This window comes from Bos taurus, chromosome 13 (assembly GCF_002263795.3).
Source record: "Bos taurus isolate L1 Dominette 01449 registration number 42190680 breed Hereford chromosome 13, ARS-UCD2.0, whole genome shotgun sequence".
NCBI lineage: Eukaryota > Metazoa > Chordata > Mammalia > Artiodactyla > Bovidae > Bos > Bos taurus.
The window spans coordinates 17,373,147-17,384,225 of NC_037340.1; the positions used below are offsets into that span (position 1 = coordinate 17,373,147).

Genomic DNA, 11,079 nt, shown 5'->3' on the forward strand with positions numbered 1-11,079 from the left:
TTTTGAAAAAAGGAAGTGGTCATTGGGTCAGACTGTCAAGGGCCCTGGTGGAGCCTTCTAGAAAGACAGTGTTACATGGACCCAGCTAGAGAGTCCGGAGAAGGCAATGGCACCCTACTCCAGTACTCTTGCCTGGAAAATCCCATGGATGGAGGAGCCTGGTGGGCTGCAGTCCATGGAGTCGCTAAGAGTCGAACACGACTGAGCAACTTCACTTTCACTTTTCACTTTCATGCATTGGAGAAAGAAATGGCAACCCACTCCAGTGTTCTTGCCTGGAGAATCCCAGGGACAGGGGAGCCTGGTGGGCTGCCGTCTATGGGGTCGCATTGAGTTGGACACAACTGAAGCGACTTAGCAGCAGCAGCAGCAGAGAGTAGGCTAGTGAGCCCTGGTGAGTGTGGGCGTCAGTCTGCCCACAGGAGCAGGAAGTGAGGGACAGTTGGGAGAGCCCCAGATTCAATTCCATGATCAGCTCCCTCTGCCCTTTTCTCCCACCATGAGCATAATGCCTGGTGGCCGTGCACTTTACTCCATGGTCTGAGCTGCCACGGAAGGCAATTTTTATCTAAGTGCACAGATAAAGTGCACAGGACCGCACATCACAGATGCAGACTGCTCTGAGTCACTGAAGCCAGAGGACGTGCACTTTGCAATGACAGCCCTTTTGTCCTTCTGGTTGGCACCTTTACTGCTCTTTGGACTTGAGTGACTATGAAATACAATAAGAAATCTTTGGTCTTTTGTACCGGTTCTCGGCACACAGCTCCTAAAACCTTTGAAATCTCTGGAGTGATCTTCTGTATGCTAGTTAGAAGAGCAGTGGCCAGGAGCCCCTCGATAGTTTCGGGATAGGAGCCGGTGGTCAGAAAGACCCAGTGTGATTAGAGGACTGGAAATGGAGCTCAATCACCAATGGGCAATGATTTAATTAATCATACCTACAAAATGAAACCTCAGTCAAAACCCCACCATGGCAGGGTTGGGAGAGCTTCTGGATGGTGGGCATGTGGAGGTGCTGGGAGGGTGGGGCACCCAAGGAGGCCTGGAGGTTCTCTGCCCCCCTCCCCTCTCACCTTCCCCCTTCATCTCCTCTGCCTGGCCGCTTCTGACTTGCATCCTCTACATTAGCATTAGTTGCTCAGTCATGTCCGACTCTTTGCAACCCCGTGGATTATAGCCCACCAGGCTCCTCTGTCCATGGAATTCTCCAAGCAAGAATACTGGGGTGGGTAGCCATTCCCTTCTCCAGGGGCTCTTCCTGGCCCAAGGATCAAACCTGCATCTGCTGCATTGCAGGCAAGTTTCTTTAGTATCTGAGCCACCATAATAGCAGTAAAGTAAATACTTTTCTGGCTTCTGTGAGCCTGTCTAGCCAATTATCAAACCTAAAAGGATGGGGTTGGAGGAACCCCACACTTTGCAGCCAAACGCGACAGAAAATGGTACCCTGGGCAGTACTTGTGACAGGTGTCTGAAACAGGGCAGTCTTGAGGGACTAAGCCCGTAACCTGTGGGATATGGGCTAAACCCAGGTAGTTTCAGAACTGAGTTGAACTTCAGGACATCCAGTGGGACAAATGGCTGTTGGTGTGGAAAACCCACACATTTGGTATCAGAAGGGCTGAGTAAAACCAGTTCATATTCATGCAGCCTGAACTCTCCACTCTGAGTATAATGCAGCATAGGAAACAGGACCCCTTACAGTCTGGTTTCCCTCCCATTTTCAGAGAGCAGCCCTCTCCGATTTTTGTGGTGTCTGTTTAACATCCCTGAGAACATTTGTTCTTTCATCACCAGTCAGAGGCAGCCAACAAGGATTGATGTCAACATATAATAACAGAGTGCTTCTGCTTGTCCCTTGCAGAAGGGAGCAAATAACCCAGGCAAGTTCCCACAAGAGGTAAGAGTGTCATGGACAGTGGGATTTGCTGAAGCACTAACTTATCACAGGCACTGCTGGTGGGGAATGGGCTGGGGTGGTGGGTCATGGTCCTCTGGTTTGCAGATGTGGAGGAAAAGTCGGGAGCGATTTGAAATTTAGAATACGTTCCCAGGCCCTGTCACCAGTGTAACAGGAGTCATAAACTAAGTCATGTCATCAGTGTTCAGCAGATTTCAAGTGTGTCAGCTGACATTTTTGTCCTCAGTCTAATGGAGTATTGATTCAACACTTCTTCTCTACTAAGGAGCTCTTAGTGCACCGAAGTGGCATTTTAAAAACCTACCCTAATTTCTAGAACTGTGAGGAAACTCCAGGGCCTCCCCTAGTCCCCAGTTGATCATCAGTTTAGGATGGTCACCATTAGCAGAATCATCTGAGGTCCTGTGGCCAGAGGCACTCAACTTGCAGGCAGAAGAGGAGAGGAGGCTGGAGGGCTGCTCATACGGATCGCTGGGCCTCAGCCCTTGTTTCTGATTCAGTCTGGGGTGGGGCCCAGTAACTGACCCATTTGTCAAGAAGCCCAGGTTATAAGGATGCTGCTGGTTCTCCTGGTTGAGACTGCGCTTAGAGAACCAAGAGGAAAGTGAAGCTTAGATGGGAGGCGGGGGACTGGAGGAGCCAGATCCAGCATCTCTGGCTCTGTTTCCCCAGGATGTGAGCTGCCTTCTCCTGGCTTTGGTGCCCTGTACCCAAGCTCTTGGCAGGAAGTGCCCAGGGCACAGCCTCTGATTTTTTCTCTGCAGGAAGAAAAGGGTCCCCACCCAGATTTCTTTTCTGATTCATAGGCAGAAGGCTCTCGTGTCCTCTCATAAGGATAGGAACACTCAAATAGGAAGAAAACTCACAGTCTTTCCCCCGGAAACTCACCCATCCCACCTGCAGCCTTTCCTTCCCCAGGTATTTGGGCATCTGCATTTTCAAGCCTTGTCTCCCTGATCATAGAACGTTAGGCTTTGTCTCCAGTGAAGAGTTCCCAGGCCAAAGAAGGGACCTGGGAAATTTTGATGGGGGCCGAGAACAGTGGTAAAAAAGAGTATGAAGGAGGAAGGAAGAGGAGGGGCCCAGGGGAACGGCCCCACCCCACCTCCGCCAGACTCCCAGGGAGGAGAGTCCAGGGGCTGTCCCCACTGTGCTGGCTCCCACGGCCTAGCTGCCCCTCACTCTTCCCGGCTCCTGGGTGTCTGCAGACCCACAGTCTGCACAGGGGAGGGCGGATGCAAAGAGCAGAGCTGAAGCGTGAGAATCCCCACTTCGTGCTTCCTAAGCTGGGTGACAGCCCCCTTGGAGCCTGTGTGTCTGGTCCATAAATGGGGAAGCTTCCTTCTTCGTGGGTTGCTGTAAGGATTTGAACTCATGTTTGCCTGGAGCACAAGTGCCCAGTAAGAGGTATTAATAGTTATCAGTAACATTAATAATAATAGATCTGAAAGTGGAGAGAGGCTCCTTCCACGGTCACTGAGTGGGAAGGGTCCCTGAAGAGGAGGTGAGTGATGGGAGCGCCTGGGGAGGCATGGGGTAGGCGCACATGGCTGGCCCAGGGAACGTGGCGGGTGAGGTTCAGGGGGGTCAAGTGTAGCAAGAGGAGTCCAGCTGCGGGCGGATGAGCTCCCCTTGACTCTGCGTTTTACCAAAAGGTGAGTGTGTGTCTGTGTGTGACGATGAAAGGGTCAATGATCCACAGTATCAGAGCATGACCATTAAGTGTATTTCTATGGAAATAGCCAAGACATGCATGGAAACAACAGAAATGTCCATCAACAGATGAATGGATAAAGAAGATGTGGTACATATATACAGTAAACTATCACTCAGCCATAAAAAGAATGAAATAATGCCATTTGCAGCTACATTGATGAACCTAGAGATTATCACACTAAGTGAAGTAAGTTAGGAAAAAAAAAGACAAATACCATGTGATATTACTTATATGTGGAATCTAAACTATGATACATATGTACAAAATAGAAACAGAATCACAGATATTGAGGACAGATTTGTGTCTGCTAAGGGGTAGAGCATTAGGGGAGGGGTGGACTGGGAGTCTGGGGTCAGCAGATGCAATTATTTATAGGACGGATCAACAGCAAGGTCCTACTGTAGAGCACAGGGAACTACATTCAGTATCCTGTGATGAACCATAATGGAAAGAGTATGAAAAAGAATATATATGCATATAACTGAGTCAGTTTGCTATGCAGCAAAAATTAACACAATGTTGTGAATCAACTATACTTCAATAAAATTTTAAAAATGAACAGTCCTGTGGACATGTCTACATACTCACAGATCTTGGTTTCTAAATACCAATCTCTGAATAAAGGACCCAGGAGACCTTGGAGTATTGGAGCAGGAAAGATGAGGGTGCCAGGAAATCATGAACCATTACACCGAGGTATCAAGTGACAGGCGCATGTCCAGAAGACCCAGGGGCCAGCCTGCAAGGGCTCCTCTGGGGCAGTTAGGGCAACAAGATAAATCATGGTTGTAATGGGTTCTGACCCACAGAAGAAAGAAAGATTCCCTGAATCCACATTAAAATAAATAGGTAGGTGAGTAAACAAGTGGGACTGGAAGGAACACTCTTCCTCACAAATTCTAGGACTTGTAGAAATTTACTGAAATTATTAGAATTCTAGCTAATAAATGTAGAAGGAAATTATAGAACCAGGAACTTTTTGGCAAATCTCACGGCAGTAATTGTTTCACAGAATCATCGGTGATTGCTAAAATCATTGAGCAAAAATACGGTGAGAAACAGGATACCAACAGGCTCACAGTGTTTCCCACAAGGTAATTATTCATGAGAAAGGGGAAGAAGGCAGCTTTACGATGGAGAAAGCAGGCAGCTGCTTTGGCCAAGGGATCAACACGAACGCCTTCCATGAGGGACCAAATGGGGCCTCTTGACACAGTGCACCGAGAAGGACACAGCATCACATCTTCTATGCTCTTGCCAAAAATCCGTACTCTGAATTTAATCTCCAGGAAAAAACAGGCACCTAAAATAAGGGGCATTCTACAAAATAACCAGTTGATACTTCTTCAAATACATCAAAATCACGAAGACGAAGACTGAGGAGGTGTTCCAGATGAGAGAGAGGGCTGACAGCTTCCTGCACTGCAACTGGACCACAAAGGGGACGCCAGCGGGGCGGCTGGGGGATGTGTTCACTTCCAGACTTGAATAGCTGTGCTGTGTTTATGCAACAGTTGGGGGACTGCAGTGAAGGGTTTTTGGGAATGCTGTGTACTGTGTACAACTTTTTTGTGAGTCTGAAATTAATTAAAAATGAAATGGTTTAAAAAGTCAAAACATAATTACAGATGCTGGAGAGCTCACTAAATGAAAAGACTCCCAAACTGACTTGGCCATGTGACCACCCGCTGCTTACCCTAGTGACTGGAACTGCCCAAGGGCCGGGTGGCCCGAGTGCTGACAAACCCAGTGCCGTATCACTGCCCATCTACTGGGCCACAGTTCTGTAGGTCAGAGGTCACACAGCGGGACTGGGCTCTCTGCTCAGGGTCTCCCGAGGTTGAACCACGGTGTCAGCTGGGCTCAGGTCTCACCAGGAGGCTCTGGAGACAAACACGCTTCAGGGCCCTTTCTTGGAGGCAGAATTCAGTTCCCACGGCTACAATAGCAAGGTCCCCGGGTCCCGCTGGCTGTCCGCGGGCCACACTCTGCTCCCAGAAGCTGCCTGTGTTGCTGCCACATGGCCCCTCCATCTTCAAGACCACGAATCCTTATGCATTGAGCGCTGACATCTGGGACCAGCTGGAGAAAACTCTCCACCTTAAAGACTCTGTCCCACTCAGATAATCGCCCCCTCTTAAGGCCAGCTGGCTTAGGATCTTAATTCTATCTGCAGTTTCCTCCTTGGCCGTACCTAGACTCACGTTTGCCAGGATCGCTGCAGAGGTGTGTGTAGAGCAGAGCCAGGGCTCTTGGGGGCCACATGAGAATCCTGCCTACCACGGAGAGTAACCTCTTAAACTGAACACATATGTATGAACTGGCATGTAGATGGGGGAGCGGACTACCCACAGTGAGGACTACTCACAAGTGAGTCTGACCCACCTTGGCCATGGCTGATTCTCAGAGGGGACTCCTTTCTCTCTGAGCACTCCTCCTGCTTCTGCTGCTTAAGCATGACGTTGATCATGTCATCCGTTATCCTCTCTTCTTCCAACTGGAGTTTCAGAAGTCAGAATTTAGTCTCTAGGGGACAGAGCCTTTTCAAACCCTTGATTAATGTCCCCAAGGCAGGCGAGCACCTTTGTATCTCTTGCTCAACTGTGCCTGCAGCTTTGGGAGCAGTTACCGCTGTGCCTGCTGGGAACATGCGCCCCGAGGCCAACCTGCTCCGTTGGGGACAGTCACCCCTTTCTTCAGAAGTAAAGACTAGCTGAAGTGAGGCTCCAAAGTTGTGGTTGGCCTTTTTGAGCTGCTGAGAGTTGAACTTGGGCCTTTGAAGCCCGCGGGGCCCAGGGATGGGTTTACCTTGAGGAAGGAGCCACTGAAAACGTCAGAGTCCTAAAGAACTCGGAGCGTAACCAGTCTGCTGCTGGGAAGCCACTCCTGTGTCAGTACAACTAGGCTTTTATTTAATGTTACAAAGGGCTTTCATGTGTTTTTTTCACTGCACTGACAAGTTTCTGATTCAAGCAGCATCCAGCATTCACCCCGTTTCGTGAATGACAAAGCTGGCCCCATGGGGGAAGTGGCTTGCTTTGGTGGCTGGGCCAGACCAAGACAGACTAGAGACCCGAATCTCCAGGGAGCTGGGCTCTCTCTTGCCGTCAGTGTCCTTGGGCGGGATATCAGGATCCTCTGGGGGTTAGCTCAGCCGGGAATCGGGGGCCATTCAGTCTTGGTGTATTTTGTCTCGATAACCTATTTATGGCTGAGTAGCCAGGATGCCTCTTTCCCAGAAATTAGGCTAAACCTCTCGGGCCAAGTGGCGGCTTTCCACCCCATTACAGTTTGAGAATACACTGCTGCCTCTGAAGGGGAAAATAGGAGTCACTGTGATTTCAATTAGTCACATAATCATTTCTGGGGGAAAAGGGTACATGTTCCTTACTAGGGGACGCTTCACTTTTAATAAAGATACTCGGGTCACAAGGTAACTAGCAGCAACAAGGGCGCTGGGCAGGCTGGCACAGGCGCAGGCAGCGGTCACACAGTAAACAGCCTAGAGGAAGTCAGGCTCTGGAGAAAACGATGCGGGCCGAGGGAAACGGCCTGGCCAGATGCAACCCTCATGCGAGGGAGGGGACTTGTGGCTCAAGTGTTGCTGGAGACCACGGTCACCCTGCAAGGACAGCCGACCTCTCATGCTATGCCTCCAGCTGGGTCCCCTACCCCTTGTTTCATTCCTTCCTGAATCTAACTTCCGGCACCTGTGGTCCTATTCAAAAGCAGAATGACTCCGTAATCCTGTTTACTCTCCCCTCAGTTTGAGCTCTGAGCCTGCCTGGTACATAGTAGGTGCCTAATGAACATTTATTGCATGAATGATGGATGAATATTTAGAAGATTGTGCTCCTAAAGGCTTATAGCTATGACATTCATCTCTGTATCTCCAGCTCCAAGAGCCTGGTTCACTGTAGGTGCACAATCATTGTTAAAGGAATGAGTCAGCTGATCACAAAGCTACCCTTGCTGAATATGGATTCTTATTTCTGTCTGGCTTGGACTCTAAATAACATTTTGTCCTCTGTTTCACTGGTTTTGCACAATGTATGGCATGTGGAAAATGCTCAGTAAACACAGAAAAGTGCAATTTAATAAATAATACCTCCTAAGTTCAGTTCAGTTCAGTCGCTCAGTCATGTCTGACTCTTTGAGACCTCATGGAATACAGCACCCAGGCCTCCCTGTTCATCACCAAGTCCCGGAGTTTACTCAAACTCATGTCCATTGAGTCAGTGATGCCATCCAGCCATCTCATCCTCTGTCGTCCCCTTCTTCTGCCTTCAATCTTTCCCAGCATCAGGGTCTTTTCAAATGAGTCAGTTCTTCCTATCAGGTGACCAAAGTATTGGAGTTTCAGCTTCAACATCAACATTCATTGTGATTCCAATGAATATTCAGGACTGATTTCCTTTAGGATGGACTGGTTTGATCTCCTTGCACTCCAAGGGACTTTCAAGAGTCTTCTCCAACACCACAGTTCAAAAGCATCAATTCTTTGGCGCTCAGCTGACTTTATAGTCTATATCCATACATGACTACTGGAAAAACCATAGCCTTGACTAGATGGAACTTTGTTGGCAAAGTAATGTTTCTGCTTTTCAATATGCTCTCTCAGTTCAGTTCAGTTCACTCGCTCAGTCGTGTCCAACTCTTTGCGACCCCATGAATTGCAGCACGCCAGGCCTCCGTGTCCATCACAAACTCCTGGAGTTCACTCAAACTCATGTACATCCAGTCGGTGATGCCATCCAGCCATCTCATCCTCTGTCGTCCCCTTCTCCTCCTGCCCCCAATCCCTCCCAACATCAGACTCTTTTCCAATGAGTCAAATCTTCGCATTGAGGTGGCCAAAGTATTGGAGTTTCAGCTTTAGCATCATTCCTTCCAAAGAACACCCAGGACTGATCTCCTTTAATATGCTATCTAGGTTGGTCATAACTTTTCTTCCAAGGAGCAAGCATCTTTTAATTTCATGGCTGCAGTCACCATCTGCAGTGATTTTGGAGCCCCCCAAAAATAAAGTCAGCCACTGTTTCCCCATCTATTTCCCACGAAGTGATGGGACCAGATGCCATGATCTTCGTTTTCTGAATGTTGAGCTCTAAGCCAACTTTTTCACTCTCCTCTTTCACTTTCATCAAGAGGCTGTTTAGCTCCTCTTCATTTTCTGCCATAAGGGTGGTGTCATCTGCATATCTGAGGTTATTGATATTTCTCCCAGCAATCTTGATTCCAACTTGTGCTTCATCCAGCCCAGTGTTTCTCATGATGTACTCTGCATATAAGTTAAATAAGCAGGGTAACAATATACAGCCTTGACGTACTCCTTTCCCTATTTGGAACCAGTCTGTTGTTCCATGTTCAGTTCTAACCTTTGCTTCCTGACCTGCATACAGGTTTCTCAAGAGGCAGGTCAGATGGTCTGGTATTCCCATCTCTTGAAGAATTTTTCAGTTTGTAGTGATCCACACAGTCAAAGGCTTTGGCATGGTCAATAAAGCAGAAATAGATGTTTTTTCTGGAACTCTCTTGCTTTTTTGCATGATCCCCAATGAATGTTGGCAATTTGATCTCTGGTTCCTCTGCCTTTTCTAAAACCAGCTTCAACATCTGGAAGTTCACAGTTCATGTACTGTTGAAGCCTGGCTTGGAGAATTTTGAGCACTACTTTACTAGCGTGTGAGGTCAGTGCAATTATGTGGTAGTTTGAGCATTCTTTGGCATTGCCTTTTTTTGGGGATTGGAATGAAAACTGACCTTCTCCAGTCCTGTGGCCACTGCTGAGTTTTCCAAATTTGCTGGCATATTGAGTGCAGCACTTTCACAGCATCATCTTTCAGGATTTGAAATACTCAACTGGAATTCCATCACCTCCACTAGCTTTGTTCGTAGTGATGCTTTCTAAGGCCCACTTGACTTCACATTCCAGGATGTCTGGCTCTAGGTCAGTGATCACACCATTGTGATTATCTGGGTCATGAAGATCTTTTTTGTACAGTTTCTGTGTATTCTCGCCACCTCTTCTTAATACCTTCTGCTTCTTTTAGGTCCATACCATTTCTGTCCTTTATCGAGCCCATCTTTGCATGAAATGTTCCCTTGGTCTCTCTAAATCTCTTGAAGAGATCTCTAGTCTTTGCCATGCTGTTGTTATCCTCTATTTCTTTGCACTGATCACCGAGGAAGGCTTTCTTATCTCTCCTTGCTATTCTTTGGAACTCTGCATTCAAATGGGTATATCTCTCCCTTTCTCCTTTGCTTTTCATTTCTCTTCTATTCACATCTATTTGTAAGGCCTCCTCAGACAGCCATTTTGCTTTTCTGCATTTCCTTTTCTTGGGGATGGTCTTGATCCCTGTCTCTGTATAATGTCACAAACCTCTGTCAATAGTTCATCAGGCACTCTATCAGATCTAGTCTCTTAAATCTATTTCTCACTTCCACTGTATAAGGGATTTGATTTAGGTCATACCTGAATGGTCTAGTGGTTTTCCCTACTTTCTTCAATTTAAGTCTGAATTTGGCAATATCATAATCTGAGCCACACTCAGCTCCTAGTCTTGTTTTTGCTGACTGTATAGAGCTTCTCCATATTCAGCTGCAAAGAATATAATCAATCTGATTTCTGTGTTGACCATGTGTAGAGTCTTCTCTTGTGTTGTTTGAAGAGGGTGTTTGCTATGACCAGTGCGTTCTCTTGGCAAAATTCTATTAGCCTTTGCCCTGCTTCATTTTGTATTCCAAAGCCAAATTTGCCTGTTACTCCAGGTGTTTCTTGACTTCCTACTTTTGCATTCCAGTCCCCTATAATGAAAAGGACATCTTTTTGGGTGTTAGTTCTAGAAGGTCTTGTAGGTCTTCATATGCTGAGTCACTTCAGTTGTTTCCGACTCTGTGCGACCCCGTAGATGGCAGCCCACCAGGCTCCCCCATCCCTGGGATTCTCCAGGCAAGAACACTGGAGTGGGCTGCCATTTCCTTCTCCAATGCATGAAAGTGAAAAGTGAAAGTGAAGTCGCTCAGTCGTGTCCGACTCTTATCGACCCCATGGATTGCAGCCTAACAGGCTCCTCCGTCCATGGGATTTTTCAGGCAAGAGTACTGGAGTGGGGTGCCATTGCCTTCTCCGGTAGGTCTTCAAAGAATGGTTCAACTTCAGCTTCTTCAGCATTACTGGTCAGGGCATAGACTTGGATTACCGTGATATTGAATGGTTTGCCTTGGAAACGAACAGAGGTCATTCTGTAGTTTTTGAGAATGCACCCAAGTACTGCATTCCAGAATCTTCTGTTGACTCCATTTGTTGCTCTCCATTTTGCTGCTCCATTTTGTTGACTCTCTTGTTGCTACTCCATTTCTTCTGAGGGATTCCTGCCCACAGTGATAGACATAATGGTTATCTGAGTTAAATTCACCATTCCAGTCCATTTTA

At 47.5% G+C, this 11,079-nt stretch overlaps 1 long non-coding RNA gene across 1 annotated transcript; it reads left to right on the top strand.

Annotated features, from left to right (window-relative positions):
* Positions 1 to 23: 23 nt before the first annotated feature.
* LOC112449256 (uncharacterized) lies at positions 24 to 10,743 on the top strand. The gene is made up of 2 exons (XR_003037724.2): positions 24 to 3,428; positions 4,654 to 10,743. It is a non-coding gene; the product is annotated as an uncharacterized lncRNA (long non-coding RNA).
* Positions 10,744 to 11,079: the final 336 nt, after the last annotated feature.